This window comes from Pseudophryne corroboree, unplaced genomic scaffold (genome assembly GCF_028390025.1).
Source record: "Pseudophryne corroboree isolate aPseCor3 unplaced genomic scaffold, aPseCor3.hap2 scaffold_279, whole genome shotgun sequence".
Lineage (NCBI taxonomy): Eukaryota > Metazoa > Chordata > Amphibia > Anura > Myobatrachidae > Pseudophryne > Pseudophryne corroboree.
In genome coordinates this window covers 728,412-746,504 of record NW_026969452.1, presented here as the reverse complement: position 1 = coordinate 746,504, position 18,093 = coordinate 728,412, and the positions used below count along the sequence as shown (strand labels likewise).

The 18,093-nt window shown below is 41.6% G+C and overlaps 2 non-coding genes and 1 pseudogene across 2 annotated transcripts; 2 read left to right on the top strand and 1 right to left on the bottom strand.

Annotated features, from left to right (window-relative positions):
• The first annotated feature begins 4,927 nt into the window (after positions 1-4,927).
• On the top strand, positions 4,928-5,090 carry LOC135014105 (U1 spliceosomal RNA). The gene has a single exon (XR_010212677.1). It is a non-coding gene; the product is annotated as a U1 spliceosomal RNA (small nuclear RNA).
• A 2,081-nt stretch (positions 5,091-7,171) lies between these two features.
• On the bottom strand, positions 7,172-7,350 carry LOC135014176 (U1 spliceosomal RNA; annotated as a pseudogene).
• An 8,212-nt stretch (positions 7,351-15,562) lies between these two features.
• Positions 15,563-15,636, top strand: TRNAN-AUU (transfer RNA asparagine (anticodon AUU)). The gene has a single exon. It is a non-coding gene; the product is annotated as a tRNA-Asn (tRNA).
• The last annotated feature ends 2,457 nt before the right edge of the window (positions 15,637-18,093 follow it).

Below are 18,093 nucleotides of genomic sequence, written 5' to 3'. Positions count from 1 at the left end.
TGTTTTAATAGTATATTGACAGTATTGTTTTCTTTCAAAAATCCAATTAATTTTCTTTACCCGATTATTAAAATGGTAATTGACAAAAGCAGACTACATTGTCACCAGAAGAGCAATACAAAATGTACAAGTGATATATTAAAATCATCTTTCCAGCTTGAATTTCAATGATGCATTGGGGCAACGATTTTGTGAGAAACATCTTCACCCTTAAATAAAGATTTTCTTAATTCCTTACCTGTGTGCTAATTAGATATCACCTTGTTTTCACATTAAACAGACTTCCACATGAGAAAGCAGCAAGGATGCAGTGGCGTTAATGTTTCCTGGTGTCAACCTGTATTATTTTAGTAGATATTGAAATGAGGATGCATCTTGCTGCCTTTCCAATGAAGCAAGTTTAATTTAGTAATAGGTGAAAAACCATCCCTACAAAGATGTTAATCAGATACTTGGCTTTGTGGACACTTTTCAGAGAACAAATTTGTTAGCATAAAAATAAAGCCAGAAAATGAAGAGCTGTTTAATCACTCAATTGGATTTTTTTGCCAGTATATTTCTTTTTCTCTGCAACCCACTGCTAAATTGTGCTTCCTAGCTGTTTTTATAAAATCACTGAATCAAATCTAACTCTGATTACATCAGAGAAGGCCAGGTACCCTACACCATAACAGGGAGTTTGAAATTTTGACTTGTCTACTTAAAGATCACCGAAATCTGATAACAAGGTCAATTACGTCCTTGGGTGGGATTGAACCACCAACCTTTTGGTTAATAACCATACACACTAACTGATTGCGCCACAGCGACACTTTGCAAAAGTACATACTGACAAAGGCTAATAAGCATTCATCTAGAACGTTTCCTAGAAACATTTTAAAAAGTCAATAATGTGGAGAGTTTTTGTAAGATGTTTCTTCCATCAAACAATGAAGAAACACATTGGTACTTTCCCATGATAAGTGAGTGCTTCAGGACCTCTTGCACTTACATGTGCAGCAGAGTACTGTAATGGAAGCATGCTGGGTCCATAACCCAGAGGTAGGCAGATTGAAACTATCCTCTGCTATATGCATTTTTTTTGTTAGTTAAAGTAATCCAAAACTGGGATTGATATTTTTGCTCTTTTATTTTTACTTAAAGTACAATAACTTTTACCATTTTAATTTGTTTTAATAGTATATTGACAGTATTGTTTTCTTTCAAAAATCCAATTAATTTTCTTTACCCGATTATTAAAATGGTAATTGACAAAAACAAACTACATTGTCACCAGAAGAGCAATACAAAATGTACAAGTGATATATTAAAATCATCTTTCCAGCTTGAATTTCAATGATGCATTGGGGCAACGATTTTGTGAGAAACATCTTCACCCTTAAATAAAGATTTTCTTAATTCCTTACCTGTGTGCTAATTAGATATCACCTTGTTTTCACATTAAACAGACTTCCACATGAGAAAGCAGCAAGGATGCAGTGGCGTTAATGTTTCCTGGTGTCAACCTGTATTATTTCTGTAGATATTGAAATGAGGATGCATCTTGCTGCCTTTCCAATGAAGCAAGTTTAATTTAGTAATAGGTGAAAAACCATCCCTACAAAGGTGTTAATCAGAGACTTGGCTTTGTGGACACTTTTCAGAGAACAAATTTGTTAGCATAAAAATAAAGCCAGAAAATGAAGAGCTGTTTAATCACTCAATTGGATTTTTTTGCCAGCATATTTCTTTTTCTCTGCAACCCACTGCTAAATTGTGCTTCCTAGCTGTTTTTATAAAATCACTGAATCAAATCTAACTCTGATTACATCAGAGAAGGCCAGGTACCCTACACCATAAGAGGGGGTTTGAAATTTTGACTTGTCTACATAAAGATCACCAAAATCTGATAACAAGGTCAATTACGTCCCTGGGTGGGATTGAACCACCAACCTTTTGGTTAATAGCCTTACACACTAACTGATTGCGCCACAGCGACACTTTGCAAAAGCATATACTGAAAAACGCTAATAAGCATTCATCTAGAACGTTTCCTAGAAACATTTTAAAAAGTCAATAAAGTGGAGAGTTTTTGTAAGATGTTTCTTCCATCAACCAATGAAGAAACACATTGGTACTTTCCCATGATGAGTGAGTGCTTCAGGATCTCTTGCACTTACATGTGCAGCAGAGTACTGTAATGGAAGCATGCTGGGTCCATAACCCAGAGGTAGGCAGATTGAAACTATCCTCTGCTATATGCATTTTTTTTTGTTAATTAAAGTAATCCAAAACTGGGATTGACATTTTTGCTCTTTTATTTTTACTTAAAGTACAATAACTTTTACCATTTTAATTTGTTTTACTAGTATATTGACAGTATTGTTTTCTTTCAAAAATCCACTTAATTTTCTTTACCCGATTATTAAAATGGTAATTGACAAAAACAAACTACATTGTCACCAGAAGAGCAATACAAAATGTACAAGTGATATATTAAAATCATCTTTCCAGCTTGAATTTCAATGATGCATTGGGGCAACGATTTTGTGAGAAACATCTTCACCCTTAAATAAAGATTTTCTTAATTCCTTACCTGTGTGCTAATTAGATATCACCTTGTTTTCACATTAAACAGACTTCCACATGAGAAAGCAGCAAGGATGCAGTGGCGTTAATGTTTCCTGGTATCAACCTGTATTATTTCTGTAGATATTGAAATGAGGATGCATCTTGCTGCCTTTCCAATGAAGCAAGTTTAATTTAGTAATAGGTGAAAAACCATCCCTACAAAGGTGTTAATCAGAGACTTGGCTTTGTGGACACTTTTCAGAGAACAAATTTGTTAGCATAAAAATAAAGCCAGAAAATGAAGAGCTGTTTAATCACTCAATTGGATATTTTTGCCAGCATATTTCTTTTTCTCTGCAACCCACTGCTAAATTGTGCTTCCTAGCTGTTTTTATAAAATCACTGAATCAAATCTAACTCTGATTACATCAGAGAAGTCCAGGTACCCTACACCATAAGAGGGGGTTTGAAATTTTGACTTGTCTACATAAAGATCACCAAAATCTGATAACAAGGTCAATTACGTCCCTGGGTGGGATTGAACCACCAACCTTTTGGTTAATAGCCTTACACACTAACTGATTGCGGCACAGCGACACTTTGCAAAAGCATATACTGAAAAACGCTAATAAGCATTCATCTAGAACGTTTCCTAGAAACATTTTAAAAAGTCAATAAAGTGGAGAGTTTTTGTAAGATGTTTCTTCCATCAACCAATGAAGAAACACATTGGTACTTTCCCATGATGAGTGAGTGCTTCAGGATCTCTTGCACTTACATGTGCAGCAGAGTACTGTAATGGAAGCATGCTGGGTCCATAACCCAGAGGTAGGCAGATTGAAACTATCCTCTGCTATATGCATTTTTTTTTGTTAATTAAAGTAATCCAAAACTGGGATTGACATTTTTGCTCTTTTATTTTTACTTAAAGTACAATAACTTTTACCATTTTAATTTGTTTTACTAGTATATTGACAGTATTGTTTTCTTTCAAAAATCCACTTAATTTTCTTTACCCGATTATTAAAATGGTAATTGACAAAAACAAACTACATTGTCACCAGAAGAGCAATACAAAATGTACAAGTGATATATTAAAATCATCTTTCCAGCTTGAATTTCAATGATGCATTGGGGCAACGATTTTGTGAGAAACATCTTCACCCTTAAATAAAGATTTTCTTAATTCCTTACCTGTGTGCTAATTAGATATCACCTTGTTTTCACATTAAACAGACTTCCACATGAGAAAGCAGCAAGGATGCAGTGGCGTTAATGTTTCCTGGTGTCAACCTGTATTATTTCAGTAGATATTGAAATGAGGATGCATCTTGCTGCCTTTCCAATGAAGCAAGTTTAATTTAGTAATAGGTGAAAAACCATCCAAGAGCTGTTTAATCACTCAATTGGATTTTTTTGCCAGCATATTTCTTTTTCTCTGCAACCCACTGCTAAATTGTGCTTCCTAGCTGTTTTTATAAAATCACTGAATCAAATCTAACTCTGATTACATCAGAGAAGTCTAAATACCTAACACCATAACAGGGGGTTTGAAATTTTGACTTGTCTACTTAAAGATCACCAAAATCTGATAACAAGGTCAATTACATCCCTGGGTGGGATTGAACCACCAACCTTTTGGTTAATAGCCATACACACTAACTGATTGCGCCAAAGCGACACTTTGCAAAAGTACATACTGACAAAGGCTAATAAACAATCATCTAGAACGTTTCCTAGAAAAACTTTAAAAAGTCAATAATCTGGAGTGTTTTTGTAAGATGTTTCTGCCATCAACCAATGAAGAAACACATTGGTACTTTCCCATGATGAGTGAATGCTTCAGGATCTCTTGCACTTACATGTGCAGCAGAGTACTGCAATAGAAGCATGCTGGGCCCATAACCCAGAGGTAGACAGATTGAAACTATCCTCTGCTATATGCATTTTTTTTTGTTAATTAAAGTAATCCAAAACTGGGATTGATATTTTTGCTCTTTTATTTTTACTTAAAGTACAATAACTTTTACCATTTTAATTTGTTTTAATAGTAAATTGACAGTATTGTTTTCTTTCAAAAATTCACTTAATTTTCTTTTCTGTGTGCTAATTAGATATCACCTTGTTTTCACATTAAATAGACTTCCACATGAGAAAGCAGCAAGGATGCAGTGGCGTTAATGTTTCCTGGTGGTAGTGGGGGACTGTGTTTGTGCTTTCCTCTGGTCAGCTCTGGTAAAAGTCAGATTTCTTTGTCTCAGATCTTCCTCTAGCCTTGTTCTTCTTTCGAGAGTTCCCTTGTGCTGCCTCAGTTGGATCTCCTTCACTTGACAGGGGGGTACCCGAGCAGCGACCCTCCCCAGCACTAGCCCAACTCCTACTTACCTGCCTGGTGAGATACTATGATCATGAAGGTGCTTCTCCCAGGGCAAGGCTCACCCATTGCACTCTGGGTGTGCTGCTCCTGCGATTTCCCCAAATGTGGGAAACTTGACTGCATAATTTGTGTTTCCCCTGGTCGGCTCTCGTATAATTCAGATCTCTTTGTCTCAGGTCTCTCTCCAGCCTAGTTTGCTGTCTGTTTCCACTTCTCTTTTCTTAAACCGCTCCCTTCTATGCCCTTGCGCACCTTAATTAAATCTAACTCTGATTACGTCAGAGAAGGCCAGGTACCCTACACCATAAGAGGGGGTTTGAAATTTTGACTTGTCTGCTTAAAGATCACCAAAATATGATCACAAGGTCAATTACATCACTGGGTGGGAACCTTTTGGTTAATAGCCCATGTAAGTGCAAGAGATCCTGAAGCACTCACTCATCATGGGAAAGTACCAATGTGTTTCTTACAAAAATTCTCCAGATTATTGACTTTTTAAAGTTTTTCTAGGAAACGTTCTAGATGAATGCTTATTAGCCTTTGTCAGTATGTACTTTTGCAAAGTGTCGCTGTGGCGCAATCAGTTAGTGTGTATGGCTATTAACCTAAAGGTTGGTGATTCAATCCCACCCAGGGACGTAATTGACCTTGTTATCAGATTTTGGTGATCTTTAAGTAGACAAGTCAAAATTTCAAACCCCCTCTTATGGTGTAGGGTACCCGGCCTTCTCTGATGTAATCAGAGTTAGATTTGATTAAGTGATTTTATAAAAAACAGCTAGGAAGCACAATTTAGCAGTGGGTTGCAGAGAAAAAAAATTATGCTGGCAGAAAAGTCCAATTGAGTGATTAAACAGCTCTTCATTTTCTGATTTTATGTTTATGCTAACAAATTTGCTCTCTGAAAAGTGTCCACAAAGCCAAGTCTCTGATTAACACCTTTGTAGGAATGGTTTTTCACCTATTACTGAATTAAACTTGCTTCATTGGAAAGGCAGCAAGATGCATCCTCATTTCAATGTCTACTGAAATAATACAGGTTGACACCAGGAAACATAAACGTCACTGCATCCTTGCTGCTTCCTCATGGGGAAGTCTGTTTAATGTGAAAACAAGGTGATATCTAATCAGCACACAGGTAAGGAATTAAGAAAATCTTTCTTTATGGGTGAAGATGTTTCTCACAAAATTGTTGCACCAAGGCATCATTGAAATTCAAGCTGGAAAGATGATTTTAATATATCACTTGTACATTTTGTACTGCTCTTCTGGTGACAATGTAGTTTGTTTTTGTCAATTACCATTTTAATAATAGGGTAAAGAAAATTAAGTGGATTTTTGAAAGAAAACAATACTGTCAATATACTATTAAAACAAATTAAAATGGTAAAAGTTATTGTACTTTAAGTAAAAATAAAAGAGCAAAAATATCAATCCCAGTTTTGGATTACTTTAATTAACAAAAAACAATGCATATAGCAGAGGATAGTTTCAATCTGCCTACCTCTGGGTTATGGACCCAGCATTCTTCCATTACAGTACTCTGCTGCACATGTAAGTGCAAGAGATCCTGAAGCACTCACTCATCATGGGAAAGTCCCAATGTGTTTCTTCATTGGTTGATGGAAGAAACATCTTACAAAAACTCTCCACATTATTGACTTTTTAAAATGTTTCTAGGAAACATTCTAGATGAATGCTTATTAGCCTTTGTCAGTACACACTTTTGAAAAGTGTCGCTGTGGCGCTATCAGTTAGTGTATAAGGCTATTAACCAAAAGGTTGGTGGTTCAATCCCACCCAGGGACGTAATTGACCTTGTTATCAGATTTTGGTGATCTTTAAGTAGACAAGTCAAAATTTCAAACCCCCTCTTATGGTGTAGGGTACCTGGCCTTCTCTGATGTAATCAGAGTTAGATTTGATTAAGTGATTTTATAAAAAAACAGCTAGGAAGCACAATTTAGCAGTGGGTTGCAGAGAAAAAGAAAAATGCTGGCAGAAAAATCCAATTGAGTGATTAAACAGCTCTTCATTTTCTGGCTTTATTTTTATGCTAACAAATTTGTTCTCTGAAAAGTGTCCACAAAGCCAAGTATCTGATTAACACCTTTGTAGGGATGGTTTTTAACCTATTATTAAATTAAACTTGCTTCATTGGAAAGGCAGCAAGTGATGTCATCCAAGCAGTGGGTCAAAGTTGGCTTCAAACCTCGTCTGCTTATGAAAAGAGAAAAGGGGTATGCAGGGCATGGCGGCCTTTTGCGGTGCTTGGATGACCCCTAGTTCGCATTAAATAATGCAGTCGAGTTTCCCACATTTGGGGAAATCACAGGGGTCAGCATACCCAGAATGCAATGAATGAACCGCACCCTGGGAGAACAGTCTTCATGACCATGGTATCTCCTATGCAAAATAAGTATGATTTGGGATAGGGCTGGGGAGGGCCGCTGCTCAGGCACATCTCTGTCAAGTAAAGGAGATTCAACTGAGGCAGCACAAGGGAACTCTCATCTGGGGACAACAACTGCAGGGAGAACACATATTTTCAGATGAACATGGGAGGGCAGAAGGCTGCCTAATACTGAAGCACCCCCAAACAACAAACCAAATGCAACAACTAGTGCAAGCATTCCTGGGGGAAGGCCTGCAGCAGATGGATTTGCATATGGCGATGTCATCCAAGCAGTGGGTCAAAGTTGGCTTCAACCCTCGTCTGCATATGAAAAGAGAAAAGGGGCGTGCAGGGCATGGCGGCCTTTTGCGGCACTTGGATGACCCCTAGTTCGCATTAAACACCTCCACCCTCCGTCGGTGTGGGGCTCATGTTGGCTATGCCCCAGCCCCTGAAGCATTCAAGCTGATTTCTTGCAGCAGCTGGGCACTGTAACAGCTCCAGAGCTGCTCTGTAAGGCAAGTAAAAGGGTGTGGGCCCTGCAGCACTACCTGTAGTTCGCATTGTGCGAGACCCCTAGTTCGCATTAAACACCCCCACCCTCCTTCGGTGTGGGGCTCATGTTGGCCATGCCCCAGCCCCTGAAGCATTCACGCTGATTTCTTGCAGCAGCTGGGCACTGTAACAGCTCAAGAGCTGCTCTGTAAGGCAAGTAAAAGGGTGTGGGCCCTGCAGCACTACCTGTAGTTTGCATTGTGCATTGGAAGGCACAAAGTAAGCAGACGGGAGGAGAAGTCAGGATAGTGCACAAGGGTATAGACGGGAGGGGCTCAAGAAAAAAGAAGTGGAAACAGACAGCAAACTAGTCTTCCAATGCACAATGCTAACTACAGGTAGTGCTGCAGGGCCCACACCCTTTTACTTGCCTTACAGAGCAGCTCTGGAGCTGTTTAATCACTCAATTGGATTTTTCTGCCAGCATAATTTTTCTCTTACGTCCTAGAGGATGCTGGGGACTCCGTAAGGACCATGGGGGATAGACGGGCTCCGCAGGAGACATGGGCACTTTAAGAAAGACTTTAGATCTGGGTGTGCACTGGCTCCTCCCTCTATGCCCCTCCTCCAGACCTCAGTTTACTACTGTGCCCAGAGGAGACTGGGTGCTTTTCAGGGAGCTCTCCTGAGTTTCCTGACAGAAAGTATATTTGTTAGATTTTTTTATTTTCAGGGAGCCTGCTGGCAACAGACTCCCTGCATCGAGGGGCGGAGGGGAGAGATGCACACCTACTTCTGTGAGTTGATAGGCTCTGCTTCTTAGGCTACTGTACAGCATTAGCTCCAGAGGGATCGGTACGCAGGTCTCACCCTCGCCGTCCGTCCCAGAGCCGCGCCGCCGTCCCCCTCGCAGAGCCGGAAGATAGAAGCCGGGTGAGTATGAGAAGAAAAGAAGACTTCAGAGGCGGCGGAAGACTTCATGATCTTCACTGAGGTAACGCACAGCAGTAAAGCTGTGCTCCATTGCTCCCATACACCTCACACACGGCAGTCAGTGTAAGGGTGAAGGGCGCAGGGGGGACGCCCTGGGCAGCAATATAGACCTCTCTTTGGCAAAATAAATATATATGCAGCTAGGCACTGTATATATATATAAGAGCCCCCGCCATTTTTTTACTATATTTGAGCGGGACAGAAGCCCGTCGCTGAGGGGGTGGGGCTTCTCCCTCAGCACTCACCAGCGCCATTTTCTCCACAGCACCGCAGAGGGGAAGCTCCACGGACTCTCCCCTGCTTATACCACGGTAGAAAGAGGGTCTTAAAGAAGAGGGGGCACATAATTAGGCGCATATATATATGGAAATACAGCGCTACTGGGTAAACATAAAATTATTGTGTTTTTTTCCTGGGTCATATAGCACTGGGGTGTGTGCTGGCATACTCTCTCTCTCTCTGTCTCTCCAAAGGGCCTTGTTGGGGAAATTTCCTCAGATAAGAGGATTCCCTGAGTGTATGGTGTGTCGGTACACGTGTGTCGACATGTCTGAGGTAGAAGGCTCTCCTAGAGAGGAGCAGGAGCAAATTAATGTGGTGTCTCCATCGACAACGCCGACACCTGACTGGATGGATATGTGGAATGTTTTAAGTGCTAATGTAAACTTATTACACAAGAGATTAGACAAAGCTGAAGCTAGGGAACAGTCAGGGAGTCAACCCATGCCTGTCCCTATGTCGCAGGGACCTTCGGGGTCTCAAAAGCGCCAACTATCCCAAATAGTTGACACAGATACCGACACGGATTCTGACTCCAGTGTCGACTACGATGATGCAAAGTTACAGCCAAAATTGGCTAAATGTATTCGATATATGATTATTGCAATAAAAGATGTTTTGCACATCACAGAGACCCCTGTCCCTGACACGAGGGTACACATGTATAAGGGAAAGAAACCTGAGATAACCTTTCCCCCCTCATATGAGTTGAACGAATTATGTGAAAAAGCTTGGGAATCTCCAGACAAAAAGCTGCAGATTCCCAAAAGGATTCTTATGGCGTATCCTTTCCCGCCAATGGACAGGATACGGTGGGAATCCTCCCCTAGGGTGGATAAAGCATTGACACGCTTATCCAAAAAGGTAGCGCTGCCATCCCAGGATACGGCTACCATCAGGGACCCTGCTGACCGCAAGCAGGAGGTTACCCTAAAGTCCATTTACACACATTCTGGTACCTTACTCAGACCGGCAATTGCGTCGGCCGGGGTTGTAGCGCGGTGGCAGCATGGACAGATACCTTATCAGCAGAGATTGAGACCCTAGATAAGGATGCTATGTTATTGACCATAGGGCATATAAAAGATGCTGTCCTATATATGAGAGATGCTCAAAGTGACATTAGTCTACTGGGTTCTAGAATAAACGCTATGTCGATTTCTGCTAGACGAGTCCTATGGACCCGGCAATGGACAGGTGATGCCGACTCAAAAAGGCATATGGAGGTTTTACCTTACAGGGGTGAGAAATTGTTTGGGGAAGGTCTCTCGGACCTAGTCTCCACAGCTACAGCTGGTAAATCAAATTTTTTGCCTTATATTCCCTCACAGCCTAAGAAAGCACCACATTATCAAATGCAGTCCTTTCGATCACAGAGAAACAAGAAAGTACGAGGTGCATCCTTTCTTGCCAGAGGTAAGGGCAGAGGGAAGAAGCTGCACAACACAGCTAGTTCCCAGGAACAGAAGTCCTCCCTGGCCTCTACAAAATCCACCGCATGACGCTGGGGCTCCGCTAAAGGAGTCCGCCCAGTTGGGGGCACGTCTTCGAGTTTTCAGCCACATCTGGGTTCATTCGCAGGTGGATACCTAGGCAATAGAAATTGTTTCTCAGGGTTACAAGCTGAAATTCGAAGAGGTGCCTCCTCGCCGGTTTTTCAAATCGGCCCTACCATCTTCTCCCCAGGAAAGGGAGATAGTGTTAAATGCAATTCACAAATTGTATCTTCAACAGGTGGTGGTCAAGGTTCCCCTGCTTCAACAAGGAAAGGGAAATTATTCGACCCTGTTTGTAGTCCCAAAACCGGACGGTTTGGTCAGACCCATATTAAATTTAAAATCCCTGAACCTATACTTGAAAAGGTTCAAGTTCAAGATGGAATCGCTAAGAGCGGTCATCGCCAGCCTAGAAGGGGGGGATTTTATGATATCTCTGGACATAAAGGATGCATACCTTCATGTACTCATTTATCCAACTCATCAGGCGTACCTAAGATTTGCGGTACAGTATTGTCATTACCAATTTCAGACGTTGCCGTTTGGTCTCTCCAGAATTTTCTCCGAGAATTTTCACCAAGGTAATGACGGAAATTATGGTGCTCCTGCGAAAGCAAGGTGTCACAATTATCCCGTACTTGAACGATCTCCTCATAAAAGCGAGATCAAGAGAGCAGTTGCTGAACAGCGTATAACTTTCACTGAAGGTGTTACAGCAACACGGCTGGATTCTCAATATCCCGAAGTCGCAGTTGGTTCCTACGACTCGTCTGACTTTGCTTGGGCATTATTCTGGATACGGACCAGAAAAGGGTTTATCTTCCGATAGAAAAGGCCCAGGAACTCATGACTCTGGTCAGGAACCTATTGAAACCAAAACAGGTGTCAGTGCATCACTGCACTCGAGTCCTGGGAATGATGGTGGCATCATACGAGGCCATTCCCTCCGGCAGGTTCCATGCGAGGATCTTGCAATGGGACCTACTGGACAAGTGGTCCGGGTCACATCTACAGATTCATCAGTTGATCACCCTGTCCCCCAGGGCCAGGGTATCTCTCCTGTGGTGGCTGCAGAGTGCTCACCTTCTAGAGGGCCGCAGGTTCGGCATTCAGGACTGGATCCTGGTGACCACGAACGCGAGCCTCCGAGGTTGGGGAGCAGCCACACAGGGAAGAAATTTCCAAGGTCTTTGGTCAAGTCAGGAGACTTGTCTTCACATCAACATCCTGGAGCTAAGGGCCATATACAACGCCCTATGTCAAGCGGAGACCTTACTTCGCGACCAACCAGTTCTGATCCAGTCAGACAACGTCACCGCAGTAGTTCATGTAAACCGCCAAGGCGGCACAAGGAGCAGAGTGGCGATGGCGGAAGCCACCAGAATTCTTCGCTGGGCGGAGAATCATGTAAGCGCACTGTCAGCAGTGTTCATTCCGGGAGTGGACAACTGGGAAGCAGACTTCCTCAGCAGACACGACCTACATCCAGGAGAGTGGGGACTCCATCAGGAAGTCTTCGCACAGATTGCAAGTCGGTGGGGACTGTTCCAGATAGACATGATGGCGTCCCGCCTCAACAAAAAGCTACAGAGGTATTGCACCAGGTCAAGAGACCCTCAGGCAGTAGCTGTAGACGCCCTAGTGACACCGTGGGTGTTCCGGTCGGTCTATGTATTTCCTCCTCTACCTCTCATACCCAAGGTGTTGATAATAGTAAGAAAAAGAGGAGTAAGAACAATTCTCATTGTTCCAGATTGGCCACGAAGGACCTGGTATCCAGATCTGCAGGAAATGCTCACAGAAGATCCGTGGCCACTTCCTCTAAGACAGGACCTGTTGCAACAGGGGCCCTGTCTGTTCCAAGACTTACCGCAGCTGCGTTTGACGGCATGGCGGTTGAACGCCGGATCCTAGCGGAAAAGGGTATTCCAGATGAGGTCATTCCTACGCTAATAAAGGCTAGGAAGGACGTGACATCTAAACATTATCACTGTATATGGCGAAAATATGTTTCTTGGTGTGAGGCCAGGAATGCTCATACGGAAGAATTCCACCTGGGCCACTTCCTTCACTTCCTACAAACTGGAGTGAATTTGGGCCTAAAATTAGGCTCTATTAAGGTTCAGATTTTGGCCTTATCCATTTTCTTTCAAAAGGAATTGGCCTCTCTTCCTGAAGTAAGTACAAACTTTTGTGAAGGGAGTACTGCATATTCAGCCTCCTTTTGTACCTCCGGTGGTCCCTTGGGACCTTAACGTGGTGTTAAGGTTATGGTTTGAACCACTTAAAATGGTGGAGTTTAAATATCTCACTTGGAAGGTGGTCATGTTATTAGCCTTGGCTTCCGCTAGGCGAGTGTCGGAATTAGCAGCTTTATCACATAAAATCCCCTATCTGGTTTTCCATATGGATAGAGCGGAATTGCAGACCCGTCCTCAATTCCTGCTAAAAGTGGACTCATCCTTTCATATGAACCAACCTATTGTGGTGCCTGTGGCTACGCGTGACTTGGAGGATTCCGAGTCCCTTGATGTGGTCAGGGCTTTGAAAATTTACGTGGCCAGAACAGCTAGAGTCAGAAAAACAGAAGCACTGTTTGTCCTGTATGCAGCCAACAAGATTGGCACCCCTGCTTCAAAGCAGACTATTGCTCTCTGGATCTGTAACACGATTCAGCAGGCGCATTCTATGGCGGGATTGCCGTTGCCTAATTCAGTCAAGGCCCATTCCACTAGGAAGGTGGGCTCTTCTTGGGCAGCTGCCCGAGGGGTCTCGGCACTACAGCTGTGCCGAGCTGCTACTTGGTCGGGTTCAAACACCTTTGCAAAGTTCTATAAGTTTGATACCCTGGCTGAGGAGGACCTCCTGTTTGCTCAATCGGTGCTGCAGAGTCATCCGCAGGAGCCCGTTTGGGAGCTTTGGTATAATCCCCATGGTCCTTACGGAGTCCCCAGCATCCTCTAGGACGTAAGAGAAAATAAGATTTTAAACCTACCGGTAAATCTTTTTCTCGTAGTCCGTAGAGGATGCTGGGTGCCCGTCCCAAGTGCGGACTACTTCTGCAAGACTTGTATATAGTTATTGCTTACATAAGGGTTATATGTTAGTTTTCATCGGTCTTGGACTGATGCTATGTTGTTTTCATACTGTTAACTGGGTAGTATATCACAAGTTATACGGTGTGATTGGTGTGGCTGGTATGAATCTTGACCTTGGATTAACAAAAATCCTTTCCTCGTACTGTCCGTCTCCTCTGGGCACAGTTTCTCTAACTGAGGTATGGAGGAGGGGCATAGAGGGAGGAGCCAGTGCACACCCAGATCTAAAGTCTTTCTTAAAGTGCCCATGTCTGCTGCGGAGCCCGTCTATCCCCCATGGTCCTTACGGAGTCCCCATCATCCTCTACGGACTACGAGAGAAAAAAATTTACCGGTAGGTTTAAAATGTTATTTTTTTCTCTGCAACCCACTGCTAAATTGTGCTTCCTAGCTGTTTTTTATAAAATCACTTAATTAAATCTAACTCTGATTACGTCAGAGAAGGCCAGGTACCCTACACCATAAAAGGGGGTTTGAAATTTTGACTTGTCTACTTAAAGATCACCAAAATCTGATCACAAGGTCAATTACATCCCTGGGTGGGATTGAACCACCAACCTTTTGATTAATAGCCCATGTAAGTGAAAGAGATCCTGAAGCACTCACTCATCATGGGAAAGTACCAATGTGTTTCTTACAAAAATTCTCCAGATTATTGACTTTTTAAAGTTTTTCTAGGAAACGTTCTAGATGAATGCTTATTAGCCTTTGTCAGTATTTACTTTCGCAAGGTGTCTATGTGGCGCAATCGGTTAGCATGTTTGGCTATTAACCAAAAGGTTGGTGGTTCAATCCCACCCAGGGATGTAATTGACCTTGTAATCAGATTTTGGTGATCTTTAAGTAGACAAGTCAAAATTTCAAACCCCCTCTTATGGTGTAGGGTACCTGGCCTTCTCTGATGTAATCAGAGTTAGATTTGATTACGTGATTTTATAAAAAAACAGCTAGGAAGCACAATTTAGCAGTGGGTTGCAGAGAAAAAAAATTATGCTGGCAGAAAAGTCCAATTGAGTGACGAAACAGCTCTTCATTTTCTGATTTTATGTTTATGCTAACAAATTTGCTCTCTGAAAAGTGTCCACAAAGCCAAGTCTCTGATTAACACCTTTGTAGGAATGGTTTTTCACCTATTACTGAATTAAACTTGCTTCATTGGAAAGGCAGCAAGATGCATCCTCATTTCAATGTCTACTGAAATAATACAGGTTGACACCAGGAAACATAAACGTCACTGCATCCTTGCTGCTTCCTCATGGGGAAGTCTGTTTAATGTGAAAACAAGGTGATATCTAATCAGCACACAGGTAAGGAATTAAGAAAATCTTTCTTTATGGGTGAAGATGTTTCTCACAAAATTGTTGCACCAAAGCATCATTGAAATTCAAGCTGGAAAGATGATTTTAATATATCACTTGTACATTTTGTACTGCTCTTCTGGTGACAATGTAGTTTGTTTTTGTCAATTACCATTTTAATAATAGGGTAATGAAAATTAAGTGGATTTTTGAAAGAAAACAATACTGTCAATATACTATTAAAACAAATTAAAATGGTAAAAGTTATTGTACTTTAAGTAAAAATAAAAGAGCCAAAATATCAATCCCAGTTTTGGATTACTTTAATTAACAAAAAACAATGCATATAGCAGAAGATAGTTTCAATCTGCCTACCTCTGGGTTATGGGCCCAGCATGCTTCCGTTGCAGTACTCTGCTGCTCATGTAAGGGCAAGAGATCCTGAAGCACTCACTCATCATGGGAAAGTAGCAATGTGTTTCTTACAAAAACTCTCCAGATTATTGACTTTTTAAAGTTTTTCTAGGAAACGTTCTAGATGAATGCTTATTAGCCTTTGTCAGAATGGACTTTTACGAGGTGTCTCTGTGGTGCAATCGGTTAGCATGTTTGGCTATTAACCAAAAGGTTGGTGGTTCAATCCCACCCAGGGATGTAATTGACCTTGTGATCAGATTTTGGTGATCTTTAAGTAGACAAGTCAAAATTTCAAACCCTCTCTTATGGTGTAGGGTACCTGGTCTTCTCTGATGTAATCAGAGTTAGATTTGATTAAGTGATTTTATAAAAAACAGCTAGGAAGCACAATTTAGCAGTGGATTGCAGAGAAAAAAAAATTATGCTGGCAGAAAAGTCCAATTGAGTGATTAAACAGCTCTTCATTTTCTGACTTTATTTTTATGCTAACAAATTTGCTCTCTGAAAAGTGTCCACAAAGCCAAGTCTCTGATTAACACCTTTGTAGGAATGTTTTTTCACCTATTACTGAATTAAACTTGCTTCATTGGAAAGGCAGCAAGATGCATCCTCATTTCAATGTCTACTGAAATAATACAGGAAACCAGGAAACATACACGTTACTGCATCCTTGCTGCTTTCTCATGTGGAAGTCTGTTTAATGTGAAAACAAGGTAATATCTAATCAGCACACAGGTAAGGAGTTAAGAAAATCTTTCTTTATGGGTGAAGATGTTTCTCACAAAATTGTTGTCCGAATGCATCATTGAAATTCAAGATGGAAGATGATTTTAATATATCACTTGTACATTTTGCATTGCTCTTCTGATGACAATGTAGTTTGTTTTTGTCAATTACCATTTCAGTAATAGGGTAAAGAAAATTAAGTGGATTTTTTAAAGAAAACAATGCTGTCAATATACTATTAAAACAAATTAAAATGATAAAAGTTATTGTACTTTAAGTAAAAATAAAAGAGCCAAAATATCAATCCCAGTTTTTGATTACTTTAATTATAAAAAAAAATGCACATAGCAGAGGATAGTTTCGATCAATCGACCTCTGGGTTATGGGCCCAGCATCCTTCCATTGCACTACTCTGCTGCTCATGGAAGTCCGAGAGATCCTGAAGACTAAATTGATTAAAGGCCTAAAAGTACTGGACTATAAGGAAAGACTTACTAGGCTGAATATGTATACACTAGAAAAGAGGTGCCTAAGAGGAGATATTATTAATATCTTCAAATATGTAAAGATACATAACAAAGAGTTATCAGAGGAATTATTTATTAAAAGAACACGTGGTCACTCGCTGCGACTGGAGGAAAGTTCAGAACGCAATGGAGGAAAGGGTTCTTCACTGTTAGGGCAATCAGGATGTGGAATTCCCTGCCAGGGAAGGTGGTAATGGCGGACTCTGTAATTGGATTTAAAAAAGGAATGGATACATTTCTGAATGAAAAAGCTATCCAAGGTTATAATACTTAAAATATCAACATGGTTAATCCGGGGGTAACATGAGTTATAGTAGCTAACTAGTCATAAAACATTATTCAGCAAGTATGTAGAATCATCACAACTTAAAACAGGTTGAACACGATGGGCAATTTTCCTCTATTCAACCTCAAAAACTATGTTACTATATGTTACTATATTACTGTAGTTTACAGAACACCACAATGCAATGAGCAGTGATAGTGAGCACTGATGAGGATACTAGAACTGACACTGAGCAGCAAGATGCAGCACTGGACTATTAGTAATGTACTGTAGTATGCTGAGCACCACAATGCAGCACAAGACAATGAGCAGTGATACTGAGCACTGATGAGGATACTACTGAGAACTGACACTGAGCAAGAGAGACACACTACTAGTATTACTGAGCAGCAATAAGTAACCACTGATACTGAGCACTGATATTGAGATTTCCACTGAGAGAACATAGCCACGTCCTCTCCGCTCTCTCTTCAATGCACGAGTAAAAATGGCAGCAACGTGCAGCTCTTTATATAATATCCAAATCTCGCGAGAATCCGACAGCGGGATGATGACATTTTCCCTTGTTCAGGTTTTCCGAGTCAGGCGGGAACAACCGAGCCTGCCTCGGACCAGTGTAAACCACGTGGAGTTCGTGGGGAATTCGGTTCTCGGAGAACCGAACCCGCTCCTCTCTACCTTATACCCATCAATTTTTTTTATTTTCAATCTAAGCCCCTGCAGTTTTCTGTAAGCATCTGCTTCGCTATGATGATCAACAAGTCACAAGGGCAAACACTCAGGGCTTGAGGCATAGATCTTTGGACCAGCTGCTACAAGCATGGCAGAGGTGTCACTATCACTGGTGACACCCAGAGAGGTGGCGAGGGAGATTGTAATGCAGTGTGTGCAAATAAGCAGCGCAATGGTAAAAAGGAGGCATGATTTCATAGGTAGGGGCGTGGCCTGGTGGCCTGAATCTACATTTTGTTGCTCCGGGTGTCCCGGGGGTTGGGGGCTGCACCCGGGGACTAGTGTGTAAGCGGTGCTGGCTCCTGCACAGTGACAGGGCATGGCCACCCAGTATGACACCTCCCTTCTTGACCATGCTGTAATTGCAGTCGCACTGCAGTTCAGCGTGATCATAAACAATGGTGTAGCCTCCTGCTGGTGCAGA